At 45.2% G+C, this 13068-nt stretch overlaps 1 pseudogene across 1 annotated transcript in view; it reads right to left on the bottom strand.

The window, feature by feature from the left end:
• The window catches only part of LOC311106240, a 48019-nt pseudogene extending 36158 nt beyond the window's left edge, over positions 1-11861 (bottom strand). Inside the window, exons 1-4 of the transcript in view lie at positions 11853-11861; positions 8831-8941; positions 1943-1999; positions 1325-1444 (exon numbers count right to left, since the gene is read on the bottom strand). The product of the transcript in view is annotated as an uncharacterized misc_RNA (transcript). The remainder of the gene's footprint in view (positions 1-1324; positions 1445-1942; positions 2000-8830; positions 8942-11852) is intronic.
• Positions 11862-13068: the final 1207 nt, after the last annotated feature.

The following is a 13068-nucleotide window of genomic DNA, read 5'->3' as shown; positions in this document are numbered from 1 at the left end:
CCTAGCATAGACAGAGGGGAGGGGGGAGTCCTAGCACAGATAGAGGGGAGGGGGAGTCCTAGCACAGATAGAGGGGAGGGGAGTCCTAGCACAGATAGAGGGGAGGGGAGTCCTAGCACAGATAGAGGGGAGGGGGAGTCCTAGCACAGATAGAGGGGAGGGGAGGGGGAGTCCTAGCATAGATAGAGGGGAGGGGGAGTCTTAGCACAGATAGAGGGGAGGGGAGGAGGAGTCCTAGCACAGATAGAGGGGAGGGGGAGTCCTAGCACAGATAGAGGGAAGGGGGAGTCCTAGCACAGATAGAGGGGAGGGGGAGTCCTAGCATAGATAGAGGGGAGGGGGAGTCCTAGCATAGATAGAGGGGAGGGGAGGGGGAGTCCTAGCATAGATAGAGGGGAGGGGAGGGGGAGTCCTAGCATAGATAGAGGGGAGGGGGAGTCAGCACAGATAGAGGGGAGGGGAGGGGGAGTCCTAGCACAGATAGAGGGGAGGGGGAGTCCTAGCACAGATAGAGGGGAGGGGGAGTCCTAGCATAGATAGAGGGGAGGGGGAGTCCTAGCATAGATAGAGGGGAGGGGGAGTCCTAGCATAGATAGAGGGGAGGGGGAGTCCTAGCATAGATAGAGGGGAGGGGGAGTCCTAGCATAGATGGAGGGGAGGCGGGAGTCCTAGCACAGAGAGAGGGGAGGGGGGAGTCCTAGCACAGATAGAGGGGAGGGGGGAGTCCTAGCACAGAGAGAGGGGAGGGGGGAGTCCTAGCACAGAGAGAGGGGAGGGGGGAGTCCTAGCACAGATAGAGGGGAGGGGGGAGTCCTAGCACAGATAGAGGGGAGGGGGAGTCCTAGCACAGAGAGAGGGGAGGGGGGAGTCCTAGCACAGAGAGAGGGGAGGGGGGAGTCCTAGCACAGAGAGAGGGGAGGGGGGAGTCCTAGCACAGACGGAGAGGCCGGGGAGGGTTGACCAAAGACTGGGATGATATAGAGAGTTGTGTACATGGGTTTGATGATTAAACTTCAGGTACAAGTGTGAGAGCAGAAAATATTTATGATGTAGTATGAAGTTGTGCAGGGGGTTTGATTGACCTTTTTTAACCACATTACTGGCCTTCTCTTCTGGGGGAAGGCCACTCCCCCCGCCCTTCCACAACGGGTTCAACTCCATCTTGTGCAGACAAGCCCAGGGCACCACACACACAAAGCTATTGTTAAGTCCCTTGTCCCTGCTCAGTTCGGCACCTTTGGTTGCCCAGGTAACCAACAGAAGAGGTGAAGTGAGGCAATCGACTTCCATCACCCTTCCATTTAAACATAGCGAGCACACACACCTGCTCGATGACCCGGGCCTTCTCTTTCTCCTCCGCTTTCAGACGTTCTTTCTCAGCCCTCTTTTCTGCTGTTGACATTATTCTCATTGTCAAGAAGTCAAAGGTCATCCACTCATCTCTCTAGCGGATGGATGGAAGGAGACAGGGATAGAGAGAGAGCAATGGAGAAAACACATGAATCATGTTATGAAACATGTTGCCTGACAATAACATCAAACCAATCAATAAAGAAATCAATATAGAACATCAAATCATTACGTACATGTAGGCTAATGTAAATGGTACATGGGTTCATAACCCCCAACACATCAGACCTCATTAAGAGTGGGGTTCTATTGATCCCCTGTCCTAGAAACATGCACTCACAACAATAATGTCGCTGCACCTTTTATACCCGCTGGAAAATGTGTACGTGATTAATACAATTTGATTTGGGGAAGAAATGCTTAATAAGACCACAACATACCACTTTATAAACCAAGAGCATGGAACCCTTCCACTCAACCGCCATCTTGGCACCCCATCTTGACTACACTGCTAGCTGCTAGTTCTCATAAGGCATTTGGCCCGCGGGTGATTTTGTCCCCCCAAGTTTTCAGAGTAAAATACTGTATATACCCTGTGGAACGCTTTCGACACCTTGTAGAATCCATGCCCTGACGCATTCAGGATGTTCTATGGGCAAAAAGGGGGGTCCAACTCAATATTAGGAAGATGTTCCTAATATGTGTTTCTCTCGCTCTCTCTCTCTCTCTCAAACAAAAATATAAATGCAACATGTAAAGTGTTGGTCGCACGTTTCATGAGCTGAAATAAAATATTCCCGAAATTTTCCTTACGGACAAAAGGCTTATTTCTCTCAAATGTTGTGCACAAATTTGTTTACATCCCTGTTAGTGAGCATTTCTCCTTTGCCAAGATAATCCATCCACCTGACAGGTGCGGCATATCAAGAAGCTGATTCAACAGGATGATCATTATTCATGTGCACCTTGTGCTGGGGCCAATAAAAGGCCACTCTAAAATGTGCAGTTTTGTTACACAACACAATGCCACAGATGTCTCAAGTTTTGAGGGAGCTTGCAATTGGCATGCTGACTGCAGGAATGTCTTACAGCGCTGTTGCTAGAGAATTTAATGTTAATTTCCCTACCATAAGCCGCCTCCAACATCGTTTTAGAGAATATGGCAGTACGTCCAACCGACCTCTGAACCGCAGACCACGTGTAACCACGCCAGCCCAGGACCGCCACTTCCGGCTTCTTCACCTGCGGGATCATTTGAGGGGGGGGGGGGGGGGGGGGGGGGCTGATTTGTATTTCTGTCTGTAATAAAGCCCTTTTGTGGAGAAAAACTCATTCTGATTGGGCCTGGCTCCCCAAATAAAATACTGAAATATCACATTTACATAAGTATTCAGACCCTTTACTCAGTACTTTGTTGAATCACCTTTGGCAGCGATTACAGCCTTGAGTCTTCTTGGGTATGACGCTACAAGCTTGGCACACCTGTATTTGGGGAGTTCCTCCCATTCTTCTCTGCAGATCCTCTCAAGCTCTGTCAGGTTGGATGGGGAGCGTCGCTGCACAGCTATTTTCAGGTCTCTCCAGAGATGTTAGATCGGGTTCAAGTCCGGCCTCTGGCTGGGCCACTGAAGGACATTCAGACTTGTCCCCAAGCCACTCCTGCGTTGTCTTGGCTTTGTGCTTAGGGTCATTGAAGGCCTGATTGGCAGAGTGCTGCAGAGATGGTTGTCCTTCTGGAAGGTTCTCCCATCTCCACAGAGGAACTCTGGAGCTCTGTCAGAGTGACCATCGGGTTCTTGGTCGCCTCTCTGACCAAGGCTCTTCTCCCCCGATTGCTCAGTTTGGCCAGCGGCCAGCTCTAGGAAGAGTCTTAGGTGGTTCCAAACGTCTTCCATTTAAGAATGATGGAGGCCCCCTGCTCTACTTGTTGGGGGCGGAGCCTCTGGCAGAATTGATAAGGAGCAATCCAAGTATTATGGGTGTTCCTGCAGGCGGCCTGCAGCACAAGATTTCGCTTTACGCGGATGATGTCTTGCTCTACATATCCAACCCTGAGAAATCCCTTCCTCCCATCTTAGATACAATTGCTCAGTATGGCACGTTTTCAGGTTATAAGATTAATTTTAACAAATCCACTGTCTGCCCTCTCAATATTATACTCACCAGTTCTATGAAGACACTATGCCCATTCCAATGGAAGACACAGGGGTTTCAATACCTTGGGATATTCATAACACCAGATCTGAACAGGCTTTTCAAAGAGAATTATCTTCCACTCCTGGATCAAATCAAGAACAACCTCCAAACCTGGATCTCCCTCCCAATTAGCTTAGTAGGAAGAATTAATGTAATCCGTATGAACATCCTCCCTAGACTGAACTATTTATTTCAGATGCTCCCATGCTATCTCCCAGCTTCCTTTTTCAAAACAATTAACCAAAGCATCACCAAATTTATATGGGGCAATAAAAAACCTAGGATCAAGCTTTCCACTCTATCGAAACCTGAATCTAAGGGTGGTCTTGCCCTTCCCTCCCTCCAATTGTACTACTGGTCTGCCCAAATCCGCAACATGCTAACATGGATCACAAACAGACAAGAGTCAACGTGGAGCCAGATAGAAGCCCAATCTTGTGGTTCATTGCCACTAAGCTCAACTATATTCATTGATAACTTTAGTGAAGTGGGCAACATAGCCAAAACATTTGTGATTTACAGTACCCTACGAGCGTGGAGGGACTGTAAGAAATACTTGGGCATCTCCTCCCAAATATGTTCTTACTCGCCTATAGTAGGCAACCCAGACTTGCCAAAAGCCCTGAGAGATGCCAACTTTAATCTTTGGCATACTCTAGGAATCAGGACCTTTTCAGACCTATTTCATCAGAAGACCACTACACTGAAATCCTTTCAAGAGCTCTGCAATGAATTCCATGTGCCAAGATCCCATTTTTTTAAATATCTACAAATTAGACATGTCATCTCCTCATTTACTTCCAAGAGGAGGTTTAGAACTCAGTTGAATGAAGTTGAAACCCTTCTTGTCACAGCACAATCCATTAAAGGCAAAATATCCTATATCTATAGACTCCTTTCTGAGAAAGGAGGATCCTCCTTTACTCCTTTGAAAATAATATGGGAAAAGGACCTTGGTCTGACTATCAGTGACGAGTTATGGGCGGAGGTTTGCGACAGGGTATACTGCTCCTCTACTAATGTAAAAATGAAAGAATCTAATTACAAATTTTTGTACAAATTTTATTACACTCCCCTGAGACTCCATAAAATGAAAACAGACATTTCTCCTAATTGTAATAGATGTACCTCTGAAAGTGGAACCTATATGCATGTATTTTGGAGCTGCAGAGAGATTGCCAGATTTTGGCAATCTATACATACTGCTGCACAGAAAATACTAGATGTACAGTTTGATATGACCCCGTGTCTCTACCTTCTTAATGCCCAGCAGGACTTTGTTCTTGATCCTGACAGAGAAAATTTGCTCATGACCATTACATACTTTGCTAAGAAATGTATTCTCCTATTGTGGGCCTCTAATACTTCTCCTACATTTAAAATGTGGATTGACCAGATTGTTGACTTTCTCCCCCTTGAAAAGCTCACTTATGACCTCCACAAGAGACAGCCCAAGTTTGATAGACTCTGGTCTCCACTACTCAACTATATTTCAAATTGGACAGAGTGAATGGGGGAATCAGGGAGGTGGGCAGATGCGTGTTGTGTAAGGTGCTGTAAAACATAAAAACTAATTATTGGCTCGTCATCTCAGCTAAGGCTGGAAATAGCTAATAAGAACCTTGATAGTGCTGCTGCAAGTTCTATAATTAAAATGTTGTTATAATTATTATTATTTGTGTGTATGTATGTATGTATGTATGTATATATATGTATGTATATGTATATACATATATAAAACATTTTTTTTTTTATTATTATTACTTTTGTAATTTTTTTTTATTTTTATTTTTTTAATTCACATCTGTGAATGTGGAATGTGTTTGGTTGGTTGATTGAAAACTTAATAAAACTTTAAATTGAAAAAAAAAAAGAATGATGGAGGTCACTGTGTTCTTGGGGACCTTAAATGGTGCAGACATTTTTTGGTCTGTGTCTAGACAAAATCCTGTCTCTGAGCTCTACGGAAAAGTCCTTCGACCTCATGGCTTGGTTTTTGCTCTGACATGCACTGCCAACTGTGGGACCTTATATAGACAGGTGTGTGCCTTTCCAAATCATGTCCAATCAATTGAATTTACCACAGGTGGACTCCAATCAAGTTGTAGAAACATCTCAAGGATGATCAATGTAAACAGGATGCAGCTGAGCTCAATTTCGAGTATCATATCAAAGGGTTGAATACTTATGTAAATAAGGTATTTCTGCTTTTAATTTTTAGTAAATTTGATACAATTTCAAAAAACCTGTTTTTGTTTTGTCATTGTGGGGTATTGTGTGTAGATTGATGACGGAAGAAAAGTATTTAATCCATTTTAGAATAAGGCTGTAATAAGGCTGGAAAAGGTCAAGGGGTCTGAATACTTTCCGAATGCGCTGTAAATACAAAGTTATTGGCACCCCGGCGCTAGTACTTGGTTGCACAGCCTTTGGCCAAGATAACTACCAACAAATGCTTATTGTAGCCATCAATGAGCTTGCTGCACATTTCTACTGGCAACTTAGCCCACTCTTCAGCAGCAAATTACTCTAATTATTCAATGTTCGAGGGGTGCCCTCCACCAATTGCTGTTTTAAGCATAGGAATGGGTTTTGGATGTGATTCAGATCTGGACTCTTCACTGGCCACTCCAGAACAGTCTTTCTTCTTGTACTATTCCTGGGTGCTTGTGATGTGCGTTTGGGGTTGTTGTCCTACTGGAAGACCCACGACATTCAACAGAGACACTGTTTTTGGACACTTGGTTGAACATTGCTGTCTCTGGTACTGGGGGTCCTTGAACGTGTGCAAGGCATCATGAAATCAGCAGATTATCAGGTGTTTTGTAGTCCAATGTTGGACCCAGTGTCCAAAAACTGTGTCTCTGTTGAAAGTGATGGGTCTTCCAGCAGTACATCGACACCAAAAAGCACAAAGGAATGGTTAAGAAGACATGCTGGACTGTTCTGGAGTGGCCAGTGAAGTCCAGATTTGAATCACACCCAAAACCTATAGAGAGATCTGAAAACAGCAGTTGGTGGAGGGAACCCCTCAAATATTGAAGAATTAAGGCAGTTTGCTGCTGAAAAGTGGACCAAATTGTCAGGAGAAAGATGCAGCCAGCTCATTGATAGCTATAAGAAGCGTTTGTCTGCAGTTATCTTGGCTAAAGGCTGTGCAATAAAGTACTTGCTCTGGGGTGCAAATAACTTTGTCCATGCCATTTGTCTTTATTTTCTCAATTAAAACTGTAAACTTAAGTTTATAAAAATAAAAATAGGGGAAAAAATCCAATAACAAGGGGGGGCGACCTTTTTATTTGAGAAGAAATAGGAAATGATTTAAGAAAAGTTCAAGGTTGCCAATTTATTAGGCCGCAACTGTATGTGATTGTATACAAATGTAAGCAAGGTTTGAAATTATTATGTTTTAATAAAATATTATATCTGTTTGTGCTTCTTGTGGTCAATTTGCAGTCTACAAATGATTTGTAATTATGTTCTGGCGCCCTGACCATCCACTAAAGAAAAAATTGGCCCGTGGCTGAACCTAGTTGATGATCCCTGTCTTATGGTTTACCGGTGCTGTGGAGGGTAATGGATGTGGGTGTTACCTGGTTGTTCTCGGCCGGGGTAGGGCTGCTGTCTCAGATTTGGCAGGAATCTTCCAGGCTTTACCTGAGGCCTCTGTCTGGGGCTGGGCCTCAACCCACTCATCCCCTGACCCCTGGAGAGAGAGAGAAGAGGGATAACATGTATATGTTCGGGATAGAGGAAAGGAAGTACAAGAGAGGGAAGGAGAGGGAATATGGGATGTGAGAGGAAAATAAAGAGGTGAGAGTAAACGGAGGGAGGGCGGAAGAGCGATACAAAGCTGTCACTGGACCATCTCCTCTCTGAGCTCTCTTCTCCTCCCCGAGCTCTCTTCTTCTCCCTGAGCTCTCTTCTCCTCCCCGAGCTCTCTTCTTCTCCACGAGCTCTCTTCTCCTCCCTGAGCTCTCTTCTCCTCCCCGAGCTCTCTTCTTCTCCCCGAGCTCTCTTCTCCTCCATGAGCTCTCTTCTCCTCCCTGAGCTCTCTTCTCCTCCCTGAGCACTCTTCTCCTCCCTGAGCTCTCTTCTCCTCCCTGAGCTCTCTTCTCCTCCCCGAGCTCTCTTCTCCTCCCTGAGCTCTCTTCTCCTCCCTGAGCTCTCTTCTCTTCTCCTCCCTGAGCTCTCTTCTCTTCTCCTCCCTGAGCTCTCTTCTCTTCTCTTCTCCTCCCCGAGCTCTCTTCTCCTCCCTAAGCTCTCTTCTCTTCTCCTCCCTGAGCTCTCTTCTCTTCTCCTCCCCGAGCTCTCTTCTCCTCCCTGAGCTCTCTTCTCCTCCCCGAGCTCTCTTCTCCTCCCCGAGCTCTCTTCTCCTCCCCGAGCTCTCTTCTCCTCCCCGAGCTCTCTTCTCCTCCCTGTGCTCTCTTCTCCACCCTGAGCTCTCTTCTCCTCCCTGAGCTCTCTTCTCCTCCCTGAGCTCTCTTCTCTTCTCCTCCCTGAGCTCTCTTCTCCTCCCTGAGCTCTCTTCTCTTCTCCTCCCTGAGCTCTCTTCTCTTCTCCTCCCTGAGCTCTCTTCTCTTCTCCTCCCCGAGCTCTCTTCTCCTCCCGAGCTCTCTTCTCCTCCCTGAGCTCTCTTCTCCACCCTGAGCTCTCTTCTCCTCCCTGAGCTCTCTTCTCCTCCCTGAGCTCTCTTCTCTTCTCCTCCCTGAGCTCTCTTCTCTTCTCCTCCCCGAGCTCTCTTCTCCTCCCTGAGCTCTCTTCACCTCCCTGAGCTCTCTTCTCCTCCCGGAGCACTCTTCTCCTCCCCGAGCTCTCTTCTCCTCCCTGAGCTCTCTTCTCTTCTCCTCCCCGAGCTCTCATCTCCTCACCGAGCTCTCTTCTCCTCCCCGAGCTCTCTTCTCCTCCCCGAGCTCTCTTCTCCTCCCCGAGCTCTCTTCTCCTCCCTGAGCTCTCTTCTCCTCCCTGAGCTCTCTTCTCCTCCTTCTCTTTCTTCATCTTGCTTTTGCCCGAAAACCTCCTGAAGGTGACAGAAATTAGTGGGGCTGATTAAAATATGCAAAACGAGGTGATCTCTTATATGCCATTATAGATAAGATAAAGTGTTTGGAAACATCAATGGTCTAGCTAGATCTACAAAAAAGATGACAGGTATGAAAAACAGTGCAGCTCTAGATCCACTGTTGCTGTATGAGAACCAAATATTGACTTGGGGATCAACCCTACTTCTAGGTCATGCAGAGAATAGGGAGGTCACGGGGTTACCAACGCACGACCTGCTGACCTGTTCTAGCTGCTGCAGTCTGAGGTCAACTTCAGGGAGCATCCAGGTGTTCTCTCTTCTCTGTCTCTTCATCTCCTTCCTCTTCTCCTCCTTCTCATACTGCTGCTTCGTCTGGGGGGAGGTGGAGATGAGGTGAGACAGAGAGGGAGAGCGGAGATAATGATAATAATAATAATATGCCATTTAGCAGACACTTTTATCCAAAGCGACTTACAGCCATGTGTGCATACATTTTTTATTTTTTTTGTGTATGGGTGGTTCCGGGGATCGAACCCACTACCTTGGCGTTACAAGCGCTGTGCTCTACCAGCTGAGCTACAGAGGACCACAGATGAGGTGAGACAGAAGGAGATGGAGGGAGAGCGGAGATGAGACAGAGGGAGATGGAGGGAGAGCGGAGATGATACAGAGGGAGATGGAGGGAGAGCGGAGATGAGGTGAGACAGAGGGAGAGCGGAGATGAGGTGAGACAGAGGGAGGAAGGAGATGAGGTGAGACAGAGGGAGATGGAGGGAGAGCGGAGATGAGGTGAGACAGAGGGAGATGAAGGGAGAGCGGAGATGAGGTGAGACAGAGGGAGATGGAGGGAGAGCGGAGATGAGGTGAGACAGAGGGAGATCGAAGATGAGGTGAGACAGAGGGAGGAAGGAGAGTGGGAGATGAGTTGAGAGAGAGGGAGGGAGGGAGAACGGAGATAAGACAGAGTGAGAGCGGAGATGGAGGGGAAGATGAGGTGCGAGAGAAAGAAATATCAAGTTCAGATGATTTCCTCCAGGAAGCTTATCCGTCACCATTACACACACCTCACAATGTGTGTTCATGAAGTCAACACAGCTGCTCAGGAGATAACATGTACCCAACTACTCTTTGTTTTTGGTGTGCATGGCATATATATGGTGTAAGGTAAGTGAGTATATGTGTGTTGAACAGGAATATAACCGTGTTCAACTGTATCCGGAGTGGTTGCGTCACAGCTATTATCTCCCTGCAGCAGTGTTTGTCCTGCCATCCCCTGATGACACTTCATATTTACACACACACACACACACTATGGTGTATCTTGATCAATCACACCACTGTAAACACTATCAATCTGCTTCCATTGATTCAAGTGTCTGTCCGCCTTGTCATTTCCCTCCTGTCCTCAGAGGGCACAGCGTCTGTTGCTCTTTACTTCTCCATGGTAATCTATTGATCACCTGAGGAAATGTGGGTAGACATTGACAGTTTATTTCTCCATGGTAATCTATTGATCACCTGAGGCAAGGTGGGTAGACATTCAGACAGTTTATTTCTTCATGGTAATCTATTGATCACCTGAGGCAAGGTGGGTAGACATTCCGCAGACAGTGCATTCACAGAGAGGACTAGGGATAGGCACCACCTCCACTGTGTAGAACATCGCCACCTAGTGTCTACCATGCTCACATCACCACTGACTGACTACCAGAGAGAATAAGAGCATACTAACATAGCAGGAGCAACATGGGGGGACATGTAAACAATTTCATGTACTGGGGTACTTTGGAAGGAATTAAAAAGGAATGCAAGACACTGAACAAAAATATAAAATGCAACATGTTTCATGAGCTTAAATAAAAGATCCCAGAAATCTTCCATACACACACAAAGCTTTTCTCAAAGATTAGTTTACATCCCTGTTAGTGAGCATTTCTCCTTTGCCAAGATAATCCATCCACCTGACGGGTGTGGCATTTCGCTTCACCCGCAATAACATCTGCTAAATATGTGTATGTGACCAATAAAATGTGATTTAATACAGTGCATTCGGAAAGTATTCAGACCCCTTCCCTTTTTCCACATTGTTACGTTACAGCCTTATTTTAAAATTGATTAAAATATTTTTTTCCCTCATCAATCTACACACGATACCCCATAATGACAAAGCGAAAACAGGTTTTTAGAAAATGTTGCTAATGTAAAAAACAGAAATACCTTATTTACATAAGTATTCAGACCCTTTGCTATGAGACTCGAAATTGAGCTCAGCTGCATCCTGTTTCCATTGATCATCCTTGAGATGTTTCTACAACTTGATTGGAGTCCACCTGTGGACAATTCAATTGATTGGACATGATTTGGAAAGGCACACACCTGTCTATATAAGGTCCCACAGTTGACAGTGCTTGTCAGAGCAAAAACCAAGCCATGAGGTTGAAGGAATTGTCTGTAGAGCTCCGAGACAGGATTGTGTCGAGGCGCAGATCTGGGGAAGAGTACCCAAGGGTAAAACATTTCTGTAGCATTGAAGGTCCCCAAGAACACAGTGGCCTCCATCGTTCTTAAATGGAAGAAGTTTGGAACCACCAAGATTGTTCCTAGAGCTGGTTGCCCGGCCAAACTGAATAAGGCTGTAACGTTACAAAATGTGGAAAAAGTCAAGGGGTCTGAATACTTTCCAAATGTAGCTGATTAAACAGCATGATCATTACACAGGTGCACCTTGTGCTGTGGACAATAATTTGAAAGAAAATAGCTTTTTGTGCGTATGGAAAATGTGATTTTTCATTTCAGCTCATGAAACCAACACTTTACATGTTCATTTATATTTTTGTTCAGTGTAAATAGGTTGGTAGTTAGCCATGTGATTCCGGTTAGTGCTATCTGGGATCCTTCGGAAGTCCCTATCATTAACCCCAATCCCTTACCGAACCATTTACATTTTCTACTTCAATTGGGGGTGGGGACGTCCCAAGGAACACGGATAGGAAGGACCATGTGACTTCCTTTCACTGTTTTGACGTTTGTTAGCGAGCTGGCTAAGATAGCTAACTACACATCTTTGCTGTACTTAGTAGGTAATAGCATTATTCAAAACAGTTTATTATCACTATATGATATTAAACATACGTATATGTGCCAATTACAAATATTGTTTAAAGTAACTCCCGTAGCTAGCTAATTCGTATGGCAGACGTTAGGCTAACAATTTGTTAGCATTCAGCTAGGTGTTGCAGCCACACACTTGACTTTGTATTGACGTTAAATTAAAGTATTTTACATTGCCCATGTAGATTAGTATCTACCTATACAGCACACATATTGACCTTCTGAATAACCTCCTCCCTGGCTTTACGTTTATATTATTTTCGGTCTTCGACGCCGTTAACATTTTCAAAACTGCCGCCATGACACTGCCGGTAAATGTGCTTCCGTCAACTGTCGCAAAAACATTTACGACCTCTGAAAAAATAGTGGTTCTGGTTAATTTAGTCCACTGCAGTGGATTATACGTACAAATACAGTGAATTACAGAACTACAATTGTAATCAGGGCAGAAATTTGACAAACTGACTTTTTGGAAAGGTGGCATCCTATGACGGTGCCACGTTGAAAGTCACTGAGCTCTTCAGTAAGGCCATTCTACTGCCAATGTTTGTCAATGGAGATTGCATGGCTGTGTGCTCGATTTTATACACCTGTCAGCAACGAGTGTGGCTGAAATGGCTGAATCCAATCATTTGAAGGGGTGTCAAGTGGACACTGTCCACATACTTTTGTATTTGTAGAATATTACTACACCAGAAGGGGTTTCAACATATCTAAGCCTTTATACTTAGGCATGAACGAATTGAAAATGGGCTAAATCAGACTCAAATGAAATGTCCCACCTGATCTTGCCTCCTGACTTCCTTCCAATTTTGAGACATTTATTTTCATTGTTAGAGCACCCACTCCAGTATCTGGTCAACATCTGTTCAGGCGCCGATAATCATAGTGCTTCTTCACATGAAGATGACATATCTAAGCATACATTTGCACTATATTCAGTAGGAGGCTATATGGGAAATATCGTCATATTTAGCTCATCCAAGTTGCTATTTCCAAAGCACATCTCTGCTATTTCTGATTAAAAAATGCTTCATTGCAAATCCAGAGCTCCAATCGCAACATGGTTTCTGTAAAGATACAAACGTAGGCCAATCTTTGCTAAAAATGTATTTTATTTATTTAACAGAAAATGTAAGTTGCATACCTTCAATACCCCTGCCTGCCCTGTTTGTTTTGGATGATGGATGTAGATTGGGTCGTCAGCAGTGGACCCTCGCAGTCCAGACCCAATGACAAAATAGCTACACGGACTGAGTTAACCTTGTATATTTATTGATTTTTTGTTTTGCGCTGTCTCTATTCACACTCACAGGGCCCTACATACTCACACATGCACTCACTCCATCTTCTCACTCACACATAATATGCAAATACATTTATACTGA

Source organism: Coregonus lavaretus, assembly GCF_964263955.1.
Source record: "Coregonus lavaretus genome assembly, chromosome: 30".
Classification (NCBI taxonomy): Eukaryota; Metazoa; Chordata; class Actinopteri; order Salmoniformes; family Salmonidae; genus Coregonus; species Coregonus lavaretus.
Note: the sequence above shows the minus strand (reverse complement) of the source record. Positions and strands in the feature narration are given on the sequence as shown.